Below are 14,361 nucleotides of genomic sequence, written 5' to 3' on the forward strand. Positions count from 1 at the left end.
ATAAATCAGGCTGGCCATGCAGTGATCTTATCCCTTCTGACTCTTTAATAAATCGAACCTTGTAAGTTCGTACTGTTGGAAGTTGTCACTAAATGAAATTGTGACCTTATCCGGCGCATGAACTTATCCTGCTGACAACTACATTTATTGTGTGGATAAGAAAGGGAAAAAAAGAAAAAAAGAAAAAAGAAAAAAATGAGATATTTGATAATTCTGATCTTAGCCATATGTAACTCTAACAGATGGGATCTTTTTGATGTTCCATTAATGATTTGCCAAAGATGTGTCTCTACTTAGAGAAAAATGCTAACCCTAGGTAAGTGCTGGGGGCACTGCAGATGTTATTAAAAGTGCATGAAGAGGTACTGGGTGACGGCAGTGAATCAGAAGCTATTAGACTAACACAAAGAGCCCTGAATTAGCTTGTAATTGCACTGGAAAAGATAACATAATGGTGGTGGCAAAATAGAAACATTCCCTTTGCATGCATTCAGTGCCTAAAAACTCCAAAATAAGACACTGGAATTGTCTAAAACCTAGAGGAAGTTAAATCACTGTATTTCTCAAGAATAAAAAAAGCACTCTTTGGCTACAGTTTCTAAAACATCATAGAAAACAATGTGTATAGCATCAAGAGGCAAGTTTACATGCATATGCTACCATATATCCACACGTAATACAAACTCAAGATTGTTTCACTTCATTTTTCTAGCTGGTTTTAAGAAAGAATTCTGAGGCTATGATAGGTCTGGATATTCTTTTTTGCCTACTGAAACCGGCAAATCACCATTTTCAAGAGAGAGAAACAGAAGAGATAAAATGTGGTCCTAGGTAGTAAAGTAGAAAATTCAAGATGTTTTTAGAAACAAAATCATGATCTGAAATAAAACTAGAAAGCCTTCACCTGCATACTCACATACAAAATTAAGTTTTATATGCAGAGACCAAGTTCAAGATTGGGGAAAAAACTGCCATATTTTGCCCTTTGTTCTTTGGTCTATTTACACAAACACAAAATCAGCTCATCCCAGGTGTCTGAAAATATTCACCTGGAGTGTGACTGGCTCTTGCAAATGTTTGGAAGTGTCACTGGAAAGAGGAGCTGCAGTTTCTGGACTCTTTTCAGCTGCTGGAAGGAAGGAGGAGGGAGTTACCACTCTTGCTCAAGAAACCTGGCACAGTATGCTTCTTTGCTGCCAGAAACCCTCCCTGACCTTCCAGACACTACTCCTTGTCACAGGCTGACCCAATACCACTTCCTGATTCAAATCTTGAGGCACAGAAGGAGAATGCACTTTGGAAGGTTAGGGAGGAAACATCATAGATGAGAGGTCTGGGCTAGCAGATATAAAAAACAGCAGCAGAGAAGCAACATCCAAAAGTTAGTTGACGAGCAGGAGGTCCAGAGAAGGGTCAGGGCCTGGAGGGCAGTGGTGAGACAGAGAAGGCCTGTTCTCTCCAGGAGGGAAAACTGTAAAGAGGAAACTGGGTACAAATCAGCCATAGATTCTGTTCGACTAAACAGAACTCAGAAACAGCTTTTCTTTTTTTTTTTTTAAATTTATTTATTCATTCCTGAGAGACACAGAGAGATGCAGAGGGACAAGCAGACTCCCTGTGAGGAGTCTGATGCAGAACTCGATCCCAGGATCCCAGGATCCCAGGATCATGACCTGAGCCAAAGGCAGGCACTCAACCATTGAGCCACCCAGGCACTCCCAGAAATAGCTTTTTTTTTTTTTTTTTTTTTAAGATTTTATTTATTTATGAGAGAGAGAGAGAGAGAGAGAGAGAGATCCCTGCTCCATGCAGGGATCCTGATGTGGTACTCGATCCCGGGACCATGCCCTGGCCAAAGCAGGCACCAAACCACTGAGCCACACAGGGATCCCCCCAGAAATATCTTTTAAAGAACATTTGTGGGCAGCCCGGGTGGCTCAGGGGTTTAGCGCCGCCTTCATCCCAGGGCATGATCCTGGAGACCTGGAATCGAGTCCCATATCAGGCTCCCTGCATGGAGCCTGCTTCTCCCTCTGCCTGTGTCTCTGCCTCTCTCTCTCTCTCTTTGTCTCTCATGAATAAATAAAATCTTTAAAAAAATAAAAATAAAGAACATTTGCTATAGAACATCAGTGGGCCTGATTGATACTTGCAGTTCTAAATTTTAGGCAACGTTGACTTCCATATGCTAAAATTGCATATTTTCTCATAAGTTACATTTATTAATTTAGAAAAAGATAGCTGGATTCAATGGAACTCTTCACAGGTCACTGCTGTTATTGAAATGCCACTGGCCTGCTAGGTATTTCTTTAGCTCAATAACCGGATATAGTCATTTGTTTCATTAGTCATATTAATCCAGATAATGTCATTTGTTTCCTTGGAGTTTTTTTACATTGTGAAATGGTGTAGATGGAGATGAAAAGAAATATATTGATGAGCTTGAACAGATAAACATTCTTAAAGATTGTGATTAAACCTGGAAGGAAAGGTCTCCATTTGGAATGAGGAGGTGATTTGGGGGGCCACGATATTAGAGCGCCAGAGGATGGCAGAATGACTTGACAAATAAACAAATAAATGTGAGGGAAATGACAGTTCTACTTTGAAAGTCTTTAATCTAATCCAGGGAAGTAACAGTGCTCTATGAAGTACTCTCAGCCAAGAATAGAAACGTGCAGAAGATTAGTCTAAAAGTGATAGTTCATTACTGATTTTAAGTTTTTTATCCAATGAACAAGTACAAGTATCACTTTTTAAAAAGAGTTTCAAAAAATAGGTGGGCTATAGAACGATAAAGAGACTAAAAATTTGGCATGTTGACAATGAATATAGATCCGAGGATACTTGAGTTCATGCCTCAGATGATGACCAATTCACCATATAGTATATTGAAATGTTTTGTGAAATCTTGATGTGGGTCCCCAAATTTGGGAGAGTAAATCCTGTGCAATACTAAACTGTATGAGTCCCTTAATTCCCTTACTGCATGGCATCTTTAATAAATACAATAAATATTGGTTTGAAAATGCCTTCATCTACAGAAAGATTTAATATGTAGGCTATGATGCCAGCACAAAGTTTTGATTTCTAGACTTTGAACTCATATTGCTGAAAATATTGCTAATATCATAAAACACTTGCTAAAGATTTAGCAATATAATTGCTAAAGATCAAGCAAGCTGCTGTCATTTACTCATAATTATGGAGGCTTTTAATAATGCCTGTGTATCTTCACAGTTATAATAATTTGTAAGTTATACATAACTGATAAGAGTAATTTGGCCGAAAGCAGCTTCCTTGACACTCTACTTTTTGGGTACAATCATAGTCAATCTTTCTGTATTTCAAAGGCATTCGCTGTGTGGTATATTGCTCTAAATACTCATCATTAGTGTTATGCTTAAACCCTACCATTTTTGGAAAGTCTATCCATTACCCCCTAAATGAACACCTCCTGATTCATACAGCTTCTCCTTGCTGGAAGTTCAGAGGTGATCCTTTGAACTCCTACATTATTTAACTCTAATATTTTTCATCATTGTTTTCCTTATAATAGTGATCTGTATATTTATTATCTCTCTACATGGTACTTTCTATATACTCCACAAAGCTTTGCACCTAGTAGTTGTAGAAGCTATATATTATCTTCACTGCCTTGGGTTAAATCATTGTTTCTAAGGAGATCTTTAAATCAATCAACATCATACATACTACTTTTTCACTTTATAATACACGATTTAATAGTTCCCCGAGAAGTAAATAGAGTAGGTATAATTTTACCATCATATTTACTGGGCTAGGGCTCAAAATTAAAATAACTTATTTAAGTCACAAAATCAGTAGTGAAACTAGGACTCTCAATCCTATTTTGCTGGTGCTCTCATGCTCATTTCAGTTTATCAGACTGCCTCTTTTAAGAAATTTTAACAACTTAACTAGGTGGAAGGATTGACCTCAAGCCCTAGTATCATATCAGCAACCATTAGAATGGATTCATTTATAAGATTAGCTGCCAGTCAATTTGGAAAGCAGAATGTGAGTGCCTGGGGGAAGGGGCCACAGGGTGAGTTTTGAAGGAGGCAAGGTGGTAGAAAAGATTAAACAAACAAAACACTGAGAAAGCATTACAGGGCAAGTGGCAAAATTATTGTTTGATTATCAGAGTTCACAATAAACTTTTACATTTCTGTCCCAAAAATTTCAGAGAGAAGAAATATGAGGTACATGGTTTTAAAACAGTGGAGTTTCTCATCTTCCCTCTGTCCTTGATGATTATTCTTGAGAGAAAATAGGTATGAAATAAATAAAATAAAAACTTGAAAATCTAATTAAATATATCACATCAGTACTAACATAAGAAATGACATAAGCTCTTCTTCATAATAATACAAAGTATGAAAGACATTTTGAACACTCTAAAACAACTCCCCGGACCTTTTCATTTGGTTGCTAGCATTTTCTCTGAAGAAAACTTTCCGATGTGTAATTGTACATGGTGATTGCAAACTAGACTATGTGATGCTATCATGTTCTCCAGGCTGTGAAATATTTCTATATCCTACATTTAGCACTCAGTGAGCTAAGTAGTATATGCACTCTGTGCTGTGATATGTATATGTTATTCCTCTTCAGTTCCTCTCCCTTTATCCTTTACCTTCCTTAGATTTGCTCCTTTCCAACATGAATATGAGACGCAGAAATGCCAAACCTTGAAGGAGGAAGAAAAGGAAGGAGAGAGGGAGAGAGGAAGAAAGAGAGAGAAGGAGGAAGGAAACCAGCTAGGCAGGCTGGCAGGTATTATTACTCAGGAGTGTAGTTTCCATATATTCAGAACTTGTTGCACAGATCTACGGACTGATCCCTTCCCTCACATACAAGCAACTGCCTCTGAAAACATCATTTCTGTGGAGGGACCCCTCATAGGAAATCTTATCTATGCTCATCTGGGGCATGATCCAATAAAGCCACGATAGCTCACCAGACATTAAGCTTTTGCAGGCAGAATTATTTTCAAGAATATTTCTATTTATAAAACCACACTCAACAAAACTTAATTTTAAGTATATACTCATTTAAAACTGACAAAAGTTTCAATAGGTTAATCTCTTTTATAAATGAACACAATACAATGTTAGCATGAACATATAAACACATCATTATTTGCAAATAAAATTGCTTGTAAGGCAGAGGGTCAATGAACTAGAAAGAATTGCCTTGAGATAAAATTAATCCCGGGTTGGAAGAAACAAATGACTGGAATTTGTTGTAAATAACAGTTTTAAGAACATAGAAATTATAGCTGATGGTAAGCGTTTCTGTTCAATATTGTAAATATATTAATTTTAGATAAATAGTATTTGCCTTTCTTTTGATATTTCTTTCTTTTTTAACATACAGTGCTTTATTAATTTCAGGTGTACAATACAGTGATTCAAAACTTCCATACAACACTTGGTGTTTATCACAGGAAGTGCACACTTTAGTCCCCATCACCTATTTCACCCACTCCCCATCTGCCTCCCCTTTGGTAACCATAAGTTTGTTCTCTATAGTTAAAAGTCTATTTCTTGATTGTCTCTCTCTCTTGCCCTTTTTCCTCCTTTGCTTATTTGTTTTCTATCTTAAATTCCACAAACCAGTGAAATCATATGGTATTTGTCTTTCTCTTATTTTGCTTAGCATTATATTCTTTAGCTCTATCCATGTCATTGCAAGTGTGAAGATTTCATTCTTTTTGGTGGCTGAATAATATTCCATTATGTATTATAATATATATTTTATATTCATAATTAGAGATCTATATATATATATATATCACATCTTCTATGGACACTTGGGCTGCTTCCATACTTGGCTATTATAAATAATACTGCTATAAATATAGGGGTGCATACATCCCTTTGAATTAATTTTCTTATATTCTTTGGGTAAATACTCACTAATACAATTACTGGATCATAAGGAAGTTCTATTTTTAACTTTTTGAGGAACCTGTTTTCCAGAGTGACTGCCCCAGTTTGCATTCCCACCAACAGTGCAAGAGGGCTCCCCTTTCTCCACATCCTCATCAACACCCGTTGTTTCTTGCATTGTGAATTTTAGCCATCCTGATAGATGTGAGGTGATATCTCACTGTAGTTTTGATTTGCATTTCCACGATGGTAAGTAATGATGAACATCATTTCATGTGTCTTTTGGCTATCTGCATGTTCTCTTTGGAGAAGTCTGTCCATGACTTCTGCCCATTTTTTAATTGGATTATTTGTTTTGTTGGGTGTTGAGTTATATAAGTTCTCTAAATAATTTGGATACTAGCCCTTTATCAGATGTGTCATTTGCAAATATCTTCTCCCGTTCTGTACGTTGCCTTTTAATTTTGTTGATTATTTCTTTTGCTGTGCAGAAACTTTTTATTTTGATGTAGTCATGATAGTATATTTTTGCTTTTGTTTCCCTTGCCTCAGGACACATATCTAGAAAAAAGTTGCTATGGTTGATGTCAAAGAAGTCACTGCCCATGTTCTCTTTTAGGATTTTTACGGTTTCAGCCTCACCTTTAGGTCTTTAATCTATTTTGAATTTGTTTTTGTGTATGGTGTAAGAAAGCAGCTCAGTTTCTTTCTTTTACATGTATCCATCCAGTTTCCCCAACATCCTTTGTTAAAGAGACTTTTTCCCACTGGATATTCTTTCTTGATTTGTTGAAGATTAATGGGCCATATAATTGTGGTTTATTTCAGGGTTTTCCAGTCTGTTCCATTGATCTAAGTGTTTATTTTTGTGCCAGTACCATACCATTCTGATGATGACAGCTTTGTAATGTAACTTTGTAACGTATGCTGCCTGCAGCTTTGCTTTTCTTTTTCAAGATACCTTTGGCTATTCAGGTTCTTTTCTGGTTCCATACAAATTTTAGGATTGTTTGTTTTAGTTCCATGAAAGATGCTATTGGTATTTTCATAGGCTTTGCATTAAATGCATAGATTGCTTTTGATAGTATAGCATGAGCATGGAATGTTTTTCCATTTTTATGTGTCATCTTCAATTTTTTTCACCACTATTTTATAGTTTTCAGGGTACAAGTCTTTCACCTCTTTGATTAGGTTTATTCCTAGGTATCATTATTTTGGGTGCAATTGTAAATGGGATTTTCTTAATTTCTCTTTCTGCTGTTTCATTATTAGTATATAGAAATGCAACAGATTTCTGTACTTTGATTTTATATCCTGCAGCCTTACTGAATTCGTTTATCAGTTCTAGCAGATTTTTAGTGGAGTCTTGTGGGTCTTCTATATATAGTATCATGTCATCTGCAAATATCGAAAGTTTTACTTCTTCCTTACTGATCTGAATGCTTTTTACATCATTTTGTTGTCTGATTGCTGTGGCTAGGACTTCCAGTACTATACTGAATAAAACTGGTGAGAGTGGACATCCTTGTCTTGTTCCTGACCTTAGGGGAAAGTCCATTAAGGATAATGTTAGCTGTGGATTTTTCATATATGGCCATTATTATGTTGAGGTATGTTCCCTCTTAACCTACTCTGTTGAGGGTTTTTATTATGAATGGATGTTGTATTTTGTCAAATGCTTTTTCTGCATCTATTCAAATGATTATATGATTTTTATCCTGTCTGTTATTGATGTGATATATCACATGACTGATTTACAAATATTGAACCACCTCGCAACCCAGGAATAAATCCCATTTGATTGTGGTGAATGATTTTTTTAGTGTAATGCTGGATTGAGTTTGCTAGTATTTTGTTGAGGATTTTTGCATCCATATTCACCAGGGATATTGGCCTGTAGTTCCCTTTTTTAGTGGTATCTTTATCTGGTTTGGATACGACAATATAGTACTTCTAAAAATTGTTGGAAAAGATCTTGTAAGCTGCCTTCATCTTAAATAATGTTAGCCTTTTCTTAAAAATTCCCTATACTCTTTTTTGATCATTTCACAAACTCCTGAAACTGAGATAACAATACTAGCCTTACTAGAAGCCATCACCTCAAGCTCTAAAATTCAGAGAGATGAGCTCATCTTTAAGTGTCTCTATTATGTCCTCTCAGTTTACAATGCTTGGCAATAGAAGGAATCCTTTCATCGCTGATTCCTCTGACAAACCAGATGCAGTTGCTTATTCTCTAACAGATGAGCACATTCAGAACTGATAGTGTGATTCTTGATACTAGAGTCAGGCACCCAGAAGTAACCACAATTATCTAAGATACATATATAATGCAAGAAGTGCTCTTCTTTTAAAAAAAAGTCTAGACTTTTAACATCATAATTCTTATTCGATGACATGTATTAGGATACTCAGTCAAAAAGGCATTAAATTTAAAGGCTATCTACAAAACTCTATTTAAATGAGGAAATGAAATGTTGCCTACAAATACCATCAGCTTTTGTAAACAAATGTTAGAAGCTAGAAAGTATGTTTGGAATGATGTATATCTGTCATATATGTATAAACGTGTCACCTGATGACATCCTTTAAAAAAGGTTTGTTTTGTTTTGTTTTTAGAAGAAAGATGGGTAAAAAAGCAAAGAGTACTTGCACTAAGCTACCCAAACAGTAAGTTATGACTGATTTTCTCTCTAGCTTCTTTAACTTAAAACCACAGGTAGTAAAAAAGCATTCTGTGTATTCATTGTAATTTCTTTATATTACCTTAAATATTGGTTATTTGGGATAGAGTTAATATACAACAGATATCATCCTGCAGAAATAATTATGCATGGGTTTAAACTAGGGTCAAAATAATGTAAGAGCATAAGACGAAACATCTTACCTCCAATTTGTAATAATAATTTATATTTTCTCCCCCGCCAAATGCATGAGTGCTGCACAATTTTTTATTTTCTGATATGATGAATCACACTAAAAATAGGAAGCCATGATACTTTTTATGAGCATACTGGAAAATAATCACATATATAGATAATAAGGAGATGAACAATGGGACATCATTAAATTAGATTTAACAAATTCTTACAATGACTTCATAAATCATTAAGAGTGGGGATTATATGCTTTCAGGATTCAATAATTCAGATCATATGAGAAAAAAGTTTATTGATCATTTTGAAAATCAGTTTATATTCCCTGGATATCCACTGACTTCTGGCTACTTTCCATGGGAAATTGAATTTCTTAATTGTTCTTCCAAAGTTTGTTGTGAACATGATATCATATGTGTAAAAGACTCAACATAGTAAGTATTCAATAAATATTAAAATTTTACCTTAGTATTTCATAATTGAGAAGGAAAGAAAAGCACATAGGTAATAATTACTTGTATCCAACATACAGACTTGCTTGATAATCATAATTACCCAAACTAGAACTAGCTTTTACCCAGAATCACTTTAATTCCAGATAAAAAGGGTGGAGGCATAAAATATTCTACTGAATCCAACAGATGACAGGAACAGGTCCCAGAGCTGATTCTACCTACATACGTAATGGAGAGCTTCAGCCCAAAGTAACTCCATGCTGGTATTTCTTTTAAACTTCAGAGTTAAGCCAGGCAAAGGTATGTTGTTGTGAAGGTTAACATCAAAGGTGAGTCACCTTTTTTAGATAACTAAGATTAACTGTTCCACTGACATTATCTTTTTTTTTTTTTTTAAGATTTTATTTGTTTATTCACGAGAGACATAGAGAGAGGCAGAGACATAGGCAGAGGGAGAAGCAGGCTCCCTGCAGGGAACCTGATGTGGGACTCGATCCCAGGACCCCGGGATCATGCCCTGAGCTGAAGGCACAAGCTCAACCACTGAATCACCCAGGCATCCCCACTGACATTTTCTTGATATAGATTTCCCAAAAGGAGAAAATAAAGAACTTGCTAATACATTAGTGAAAACGAAGCTTAATTAAAACAATTAGAAAGTATTTATCCTTACTATTTATCTTTAGATTTTTTTTTTCATTTCCCTCTTCAATGCTCTCAATTATAGAAAAACCGTCTCAGGGGTTGAGCGTCTGCCTTCAGCTCAGGGCGTGATCCCGTAGTCCCAGGATTGAGTCCCACATCAGGCTCCCTGCATGGAGTCTGCCTCTCTCTCTCTGCCTGTGTCTCTGTTTCTCTCTCTCTATGTCCCTCATGAATAAATAAATTAAATTTTTTTAAATAAAACATTTATTGAATGCTTATTCTCTTCCAGACATTATATTGAGTCCTCTACCTAATGGTCTCTCTTCTCACAACAAACTTAAGAAGAGCATCTGGGAAATAAATTGATGCCCATGGTAAATCACTCAAATGAAAGTAAAAGCATCTTTATTAGTTGTCATAATCTCTTTTTTTAAAGATTTACTTATGAGAGACAGTGTGCACGTGCATGAACAGAGGAGGAAGAGAGGGGGATGGAGAAGCAGACTCCCCACTGTGTGGGTAGCAGAACACAGGGCTAGATCCTGGACCTCAAGATCATGACCTGAGTAGAAGTCAGACACTTAACCAACTGAGCCATCCAGGCACCCCCATAATCTTTTTTTATAATACTTTTATTTATTTTTCTAAGTTATTTAGTGTAGATGTACATATTATCTCCTTTTTCTTTTTAACTCAAGAGAACACTCTGACTCAAATTGACGCAATTAAGTCACAATAAAGGAAAGAAAAGTTGATCAGGATTAAAGAATAGCTACTATCATGTAATACATGAGAGACAGATACTAGGAAGAAACAGAAGTCTCTAACACCGCTATATCGAATAACAATGATTAAATGTATAATGGAGAGTTACCTTTAAGTCATGGACAATACTAATTTCTTGATGGTAAAAATGGCAATATTCCAAACATAAAGAGATACTCCCTCCAATATTTCTTCAAAAATGTTCCTTATTATAATCCTTCACACTTATATATATCTCTTTATCAAAATCAAAGGTTATTCCTCAGCCAGAACCCTGTGAAAATGCAGATTTATTATTATTACTATCATTATTTTCAGCCATTTTGTTCAACATTTTGAAATTCTTAAGCCAAAGATGCTAAACCTCAATAAAACATGTCTTCAGGAAAAAAAAAAAAAAAAACAGTATTTTTAAGTACATGATTAATTTATTCTCTTGAATTTTCAAAGCCAACAAAGTATGAACAAATTAAGGTTCCTTTACAATGATTGTATTTACCAGTATTTATTATTAACCCATGTACATCAGGAAAGATTACGGTTCCATAGCAAGCCATGGGATAAGCATATGGCATGTAGTCCTAACCAAATCACTTCTTGATTTATTTGCTGAACAAACATGCAATGTGCATTACTTGTTATCAGTGTGCATTCTGGAGATCACCTTCCTTAAATAATTTTGCTCAACTGAAGATCATTAAATCAGTACTTCAAACCCAGCTTGTGTCTACAATAAAGCAAACTCTTCCACCTTTATACTTAATCACAACCATATGAGCCATTACACCTCCTTTTTTCCAGAATATAGAATTAGAGTAGAACGTTTTTAGTTTCAGCTTCATTATATGGAATGACAATCAAGCTGGCAGAACCAAAGCTAAAATTTAAAACAGGAGCTTGAAGTAAGAGGATAGTATAAACAATATTTGAAATGACACTACTTCATAGAATAAATTCTAAAGCATTTAGGAGAAATTAATTTACATACACACAATGCAATTATAAGAAAAGAATGGGCCAGCATCATTAGGGCAGGGTGAAAGAAGACTCCAATTACAAATCATGGTGATCCCCTCTTGACCTCACTTAGAATATTGTTAGTCATAAATAGATTCTACTGTATGCAATAAAAATGACAGATCTTCATTTTTATATATATTCTAATACCTATGCTAGGACTGACCATCTCCTAAATAGTTCAGACCCCTGAGGTTTTCCTACTCCTGTAACTGAGAAATTTATATTGGAACATGCTATTCTATTTCAGGATTTTAGTATTTGAGAAAACTGAGGGCTTCTGTTTTGCAACGTATATGGAAATATCATGTAAAGTACAAAATGGACATGAAGAGGCAGTCCTCCAAACATCTTTTGATAACCAGTCACTTCCAGTTAGAATTGTTCACTTTCTACTTTCATTTTTGCACCAATATCCATAGAGTACTTGTAGCAAATGAACATGTACATGTATATGCCTAATATCAATAATAATGTCTGGCTATTATCAAGATACATGCTTCAGAAAATAAGGTATTATGTTAACTTTGTTCTTCAGACCTAGTACTGCACCTTGAATAAAGTAAGGATTTCATAAATATTATGTGATTATACAGAGGATGGAAGGAAGGAGAGAGGGATCAGAGGGAAAAAGGAAAGGAAGAGAGAATGTGAAGATACTCTTTGCAAAAGTATATAGAGTGACTTCAACTATAGAGAATAAGTTGAATATGAAACTAAGACATGAGAGATACATCACTTAAAATTAGAAAACAAAGATTCTTTCCTTTATATTGTGTTAACAGGTTTAATATCTTCCAAATATATGAATAAGGAAGTGATAAGAAGAAAAGAAGAGATTGATGAGTTTATATAAGCTAAACTGAGTCAGAGAGTGTCATACAATAAAGTTCCTCTTGGCTGTTGAAATTTATGATTTCATTCTCTGTAACAGTACATCCTTTTAATCCAAGGGAGACAGGCTGGGAAAACTGTATCTCCCCACTCTTGAAAGGAAATGGAGGTAAATTCTTCGAGGTTTTTAATCCAGCAAGTTCTTATTTAACTTCTAATCATGGAAATAAATATCAAACTGAACAAATAGCCTACTAATATCACTAAGCTTTTTTATTGGCTTTAACTATACATTTCAAGAGATCCCAAGCCAGTAAACACCTTTCTGGACACTAGGAACAGTCTAATGAACTATCTGGCTTCCTGAGAACACTTCTAGTTCTCAAAAAAATTATAGATTCAATACACACACACACATTCACAGACAAATATGAATGAAACTGGACAAATCAGAATAAGATAGGAGAGTTGAATCAATGTTAGTATCTTGGTTGTGATATCATACTATAGTTTTGCAAACTGTTACCATTAGAGGAAACTAGGAAATGTAGTCAAGAGACCTCTCTGAGTTATTTCTTACAGTTACATGTGAATTTACAATTATCTCAATAAAAATTTCAGTTGAAAATACAGATTTATAACCTTGTGAGCCCTTAAACTAACTTGTAATGATCAAAAACAAAGGCAACCAGAGTTAACCCATCCCACTATAGATAGAAGAGAAGATATCAGAGATAGAAGAATCAGCAACTGGGCAGCCCAGGTGGCTCAGCGGTTTAGCGCCGCCTTCAGCCCAGGGCCTGATTCTGGAGACCCAGGATCAAGTCCCACATCAGGCTTTCTGCATGGAGCCTGCTTCTCCCTCTGCCTGTGCCTCTGCCTCTCTCTCTCTCTGTGTCTTTCATGAATAAATAAATAAAATCTTAAAAAAAAAAAAAGAAGAAGAATCAGCAACTGAAGATAGAAGAATCAGCAACTGATAGAAGATATCTATAGATAGATAGAAGAATCAGCAACTGAAGCAAATATAAAATCTATCTTTGTAAGTTTTATAATATTGTAAGGAGAGAAATTATCTTGAATATTCATATATCCACCTCATTAATTAAAGAACTGAAAACAAACAATATATGACACTTCTCTTTTCTATATTTATTGCTTATTTGTAGAACCTCAACTATAATATTTGTAATTCACCATCAATAAATAAAAATTAGTTACAGTACCTGTCAGAAAATAAAAATTTGTCATACAAGAATTATTTACTGCATAAATAATAAAGTACTCATCTTTGGAGTTGGGTTTTATTCCTGCTGAGTCTGAAAAAAGTAATTTTTGACAATTTTTTCAAGGCACTAATTTTGAAATATGAATGCTAGTTAGTAATTTTCTAATATATAGACAGACTTATCAACAATGCTTATAATTAATTGTCAAATACCTGTTTTTGGAAAAATAATTTTGTACATTTATAAAGTATTAGCAATTTTTCCCAAATGCCGATGATTTAAATGGCATTTGGTGTCCATTTTCTCATCCGTTCCTTTTTGTGAGACTCAGATGCTATACCCAGGCAGATAAAGTCATTACAATACTGCCATAAAATAGTGAACTATGAGAAATACACCGCCAGAATGGATTTAATCTTCTATACTGTTTTAAATGGAAATATACTGTATGATTATACATTTTGTAGAATGGCAACACTGATATTACTGCTCCCTGGTGAAAGATTCTAAAATCTCCATTTATTTGGCTGGTGTAGGTATGGCCTTAGGTGTACACCTACAAGTAAATTAAATCTAATTGCTTATTTTCAGTTTCCTTGGAAAGTACTGCCTTTAAGCAAGATGT

General features: G+C 35.0%; 1 protein-coding gene across 3 annotated transcripts in view; it reads right to left on the reverse strand.

Moving 5' to 3' along the window:
- Nucleotides 1-14,361, reverse strand: part of ZFPM2 (zinc finger protein, FOG family member 2) — a 459,958-nt gene that overhangs the window by 236,183 nt on the left and 209,414 nt on the right. The window contains exon 1 of one of the 3 annotated variants that reach the window (XM_041768468.1): nt 10,766-10,850. The exons of the other annotated variants lie outside the window; for them this stretch is intronic. The gene's annotated coding sequence lies outside the window, so the exon portion shown is untranslated. Of the gene's footprint in view, nt 1-10,765; nt 10,851-14,361 lie in introns of those variants that run through there. 3 annotated transcript variants of the gene reach the window in all.

The sequence above is a fragment of the Vulpes lagopus genome, chromosome 9 (assembly GCF_018345385.1).
Source record: "Vulpes lagopus strain Blue_001 chromosome 9, ASM1834538v1, whole genome shotgun sequence".
In the NCBI taxonomy this organism is placed as follows: domain Eukaryota; kingdom Metazoa; phylum Chordata; class Mammalia; order Carnivora; family Canidae; genus Vulpes; species Vulpes lagopus.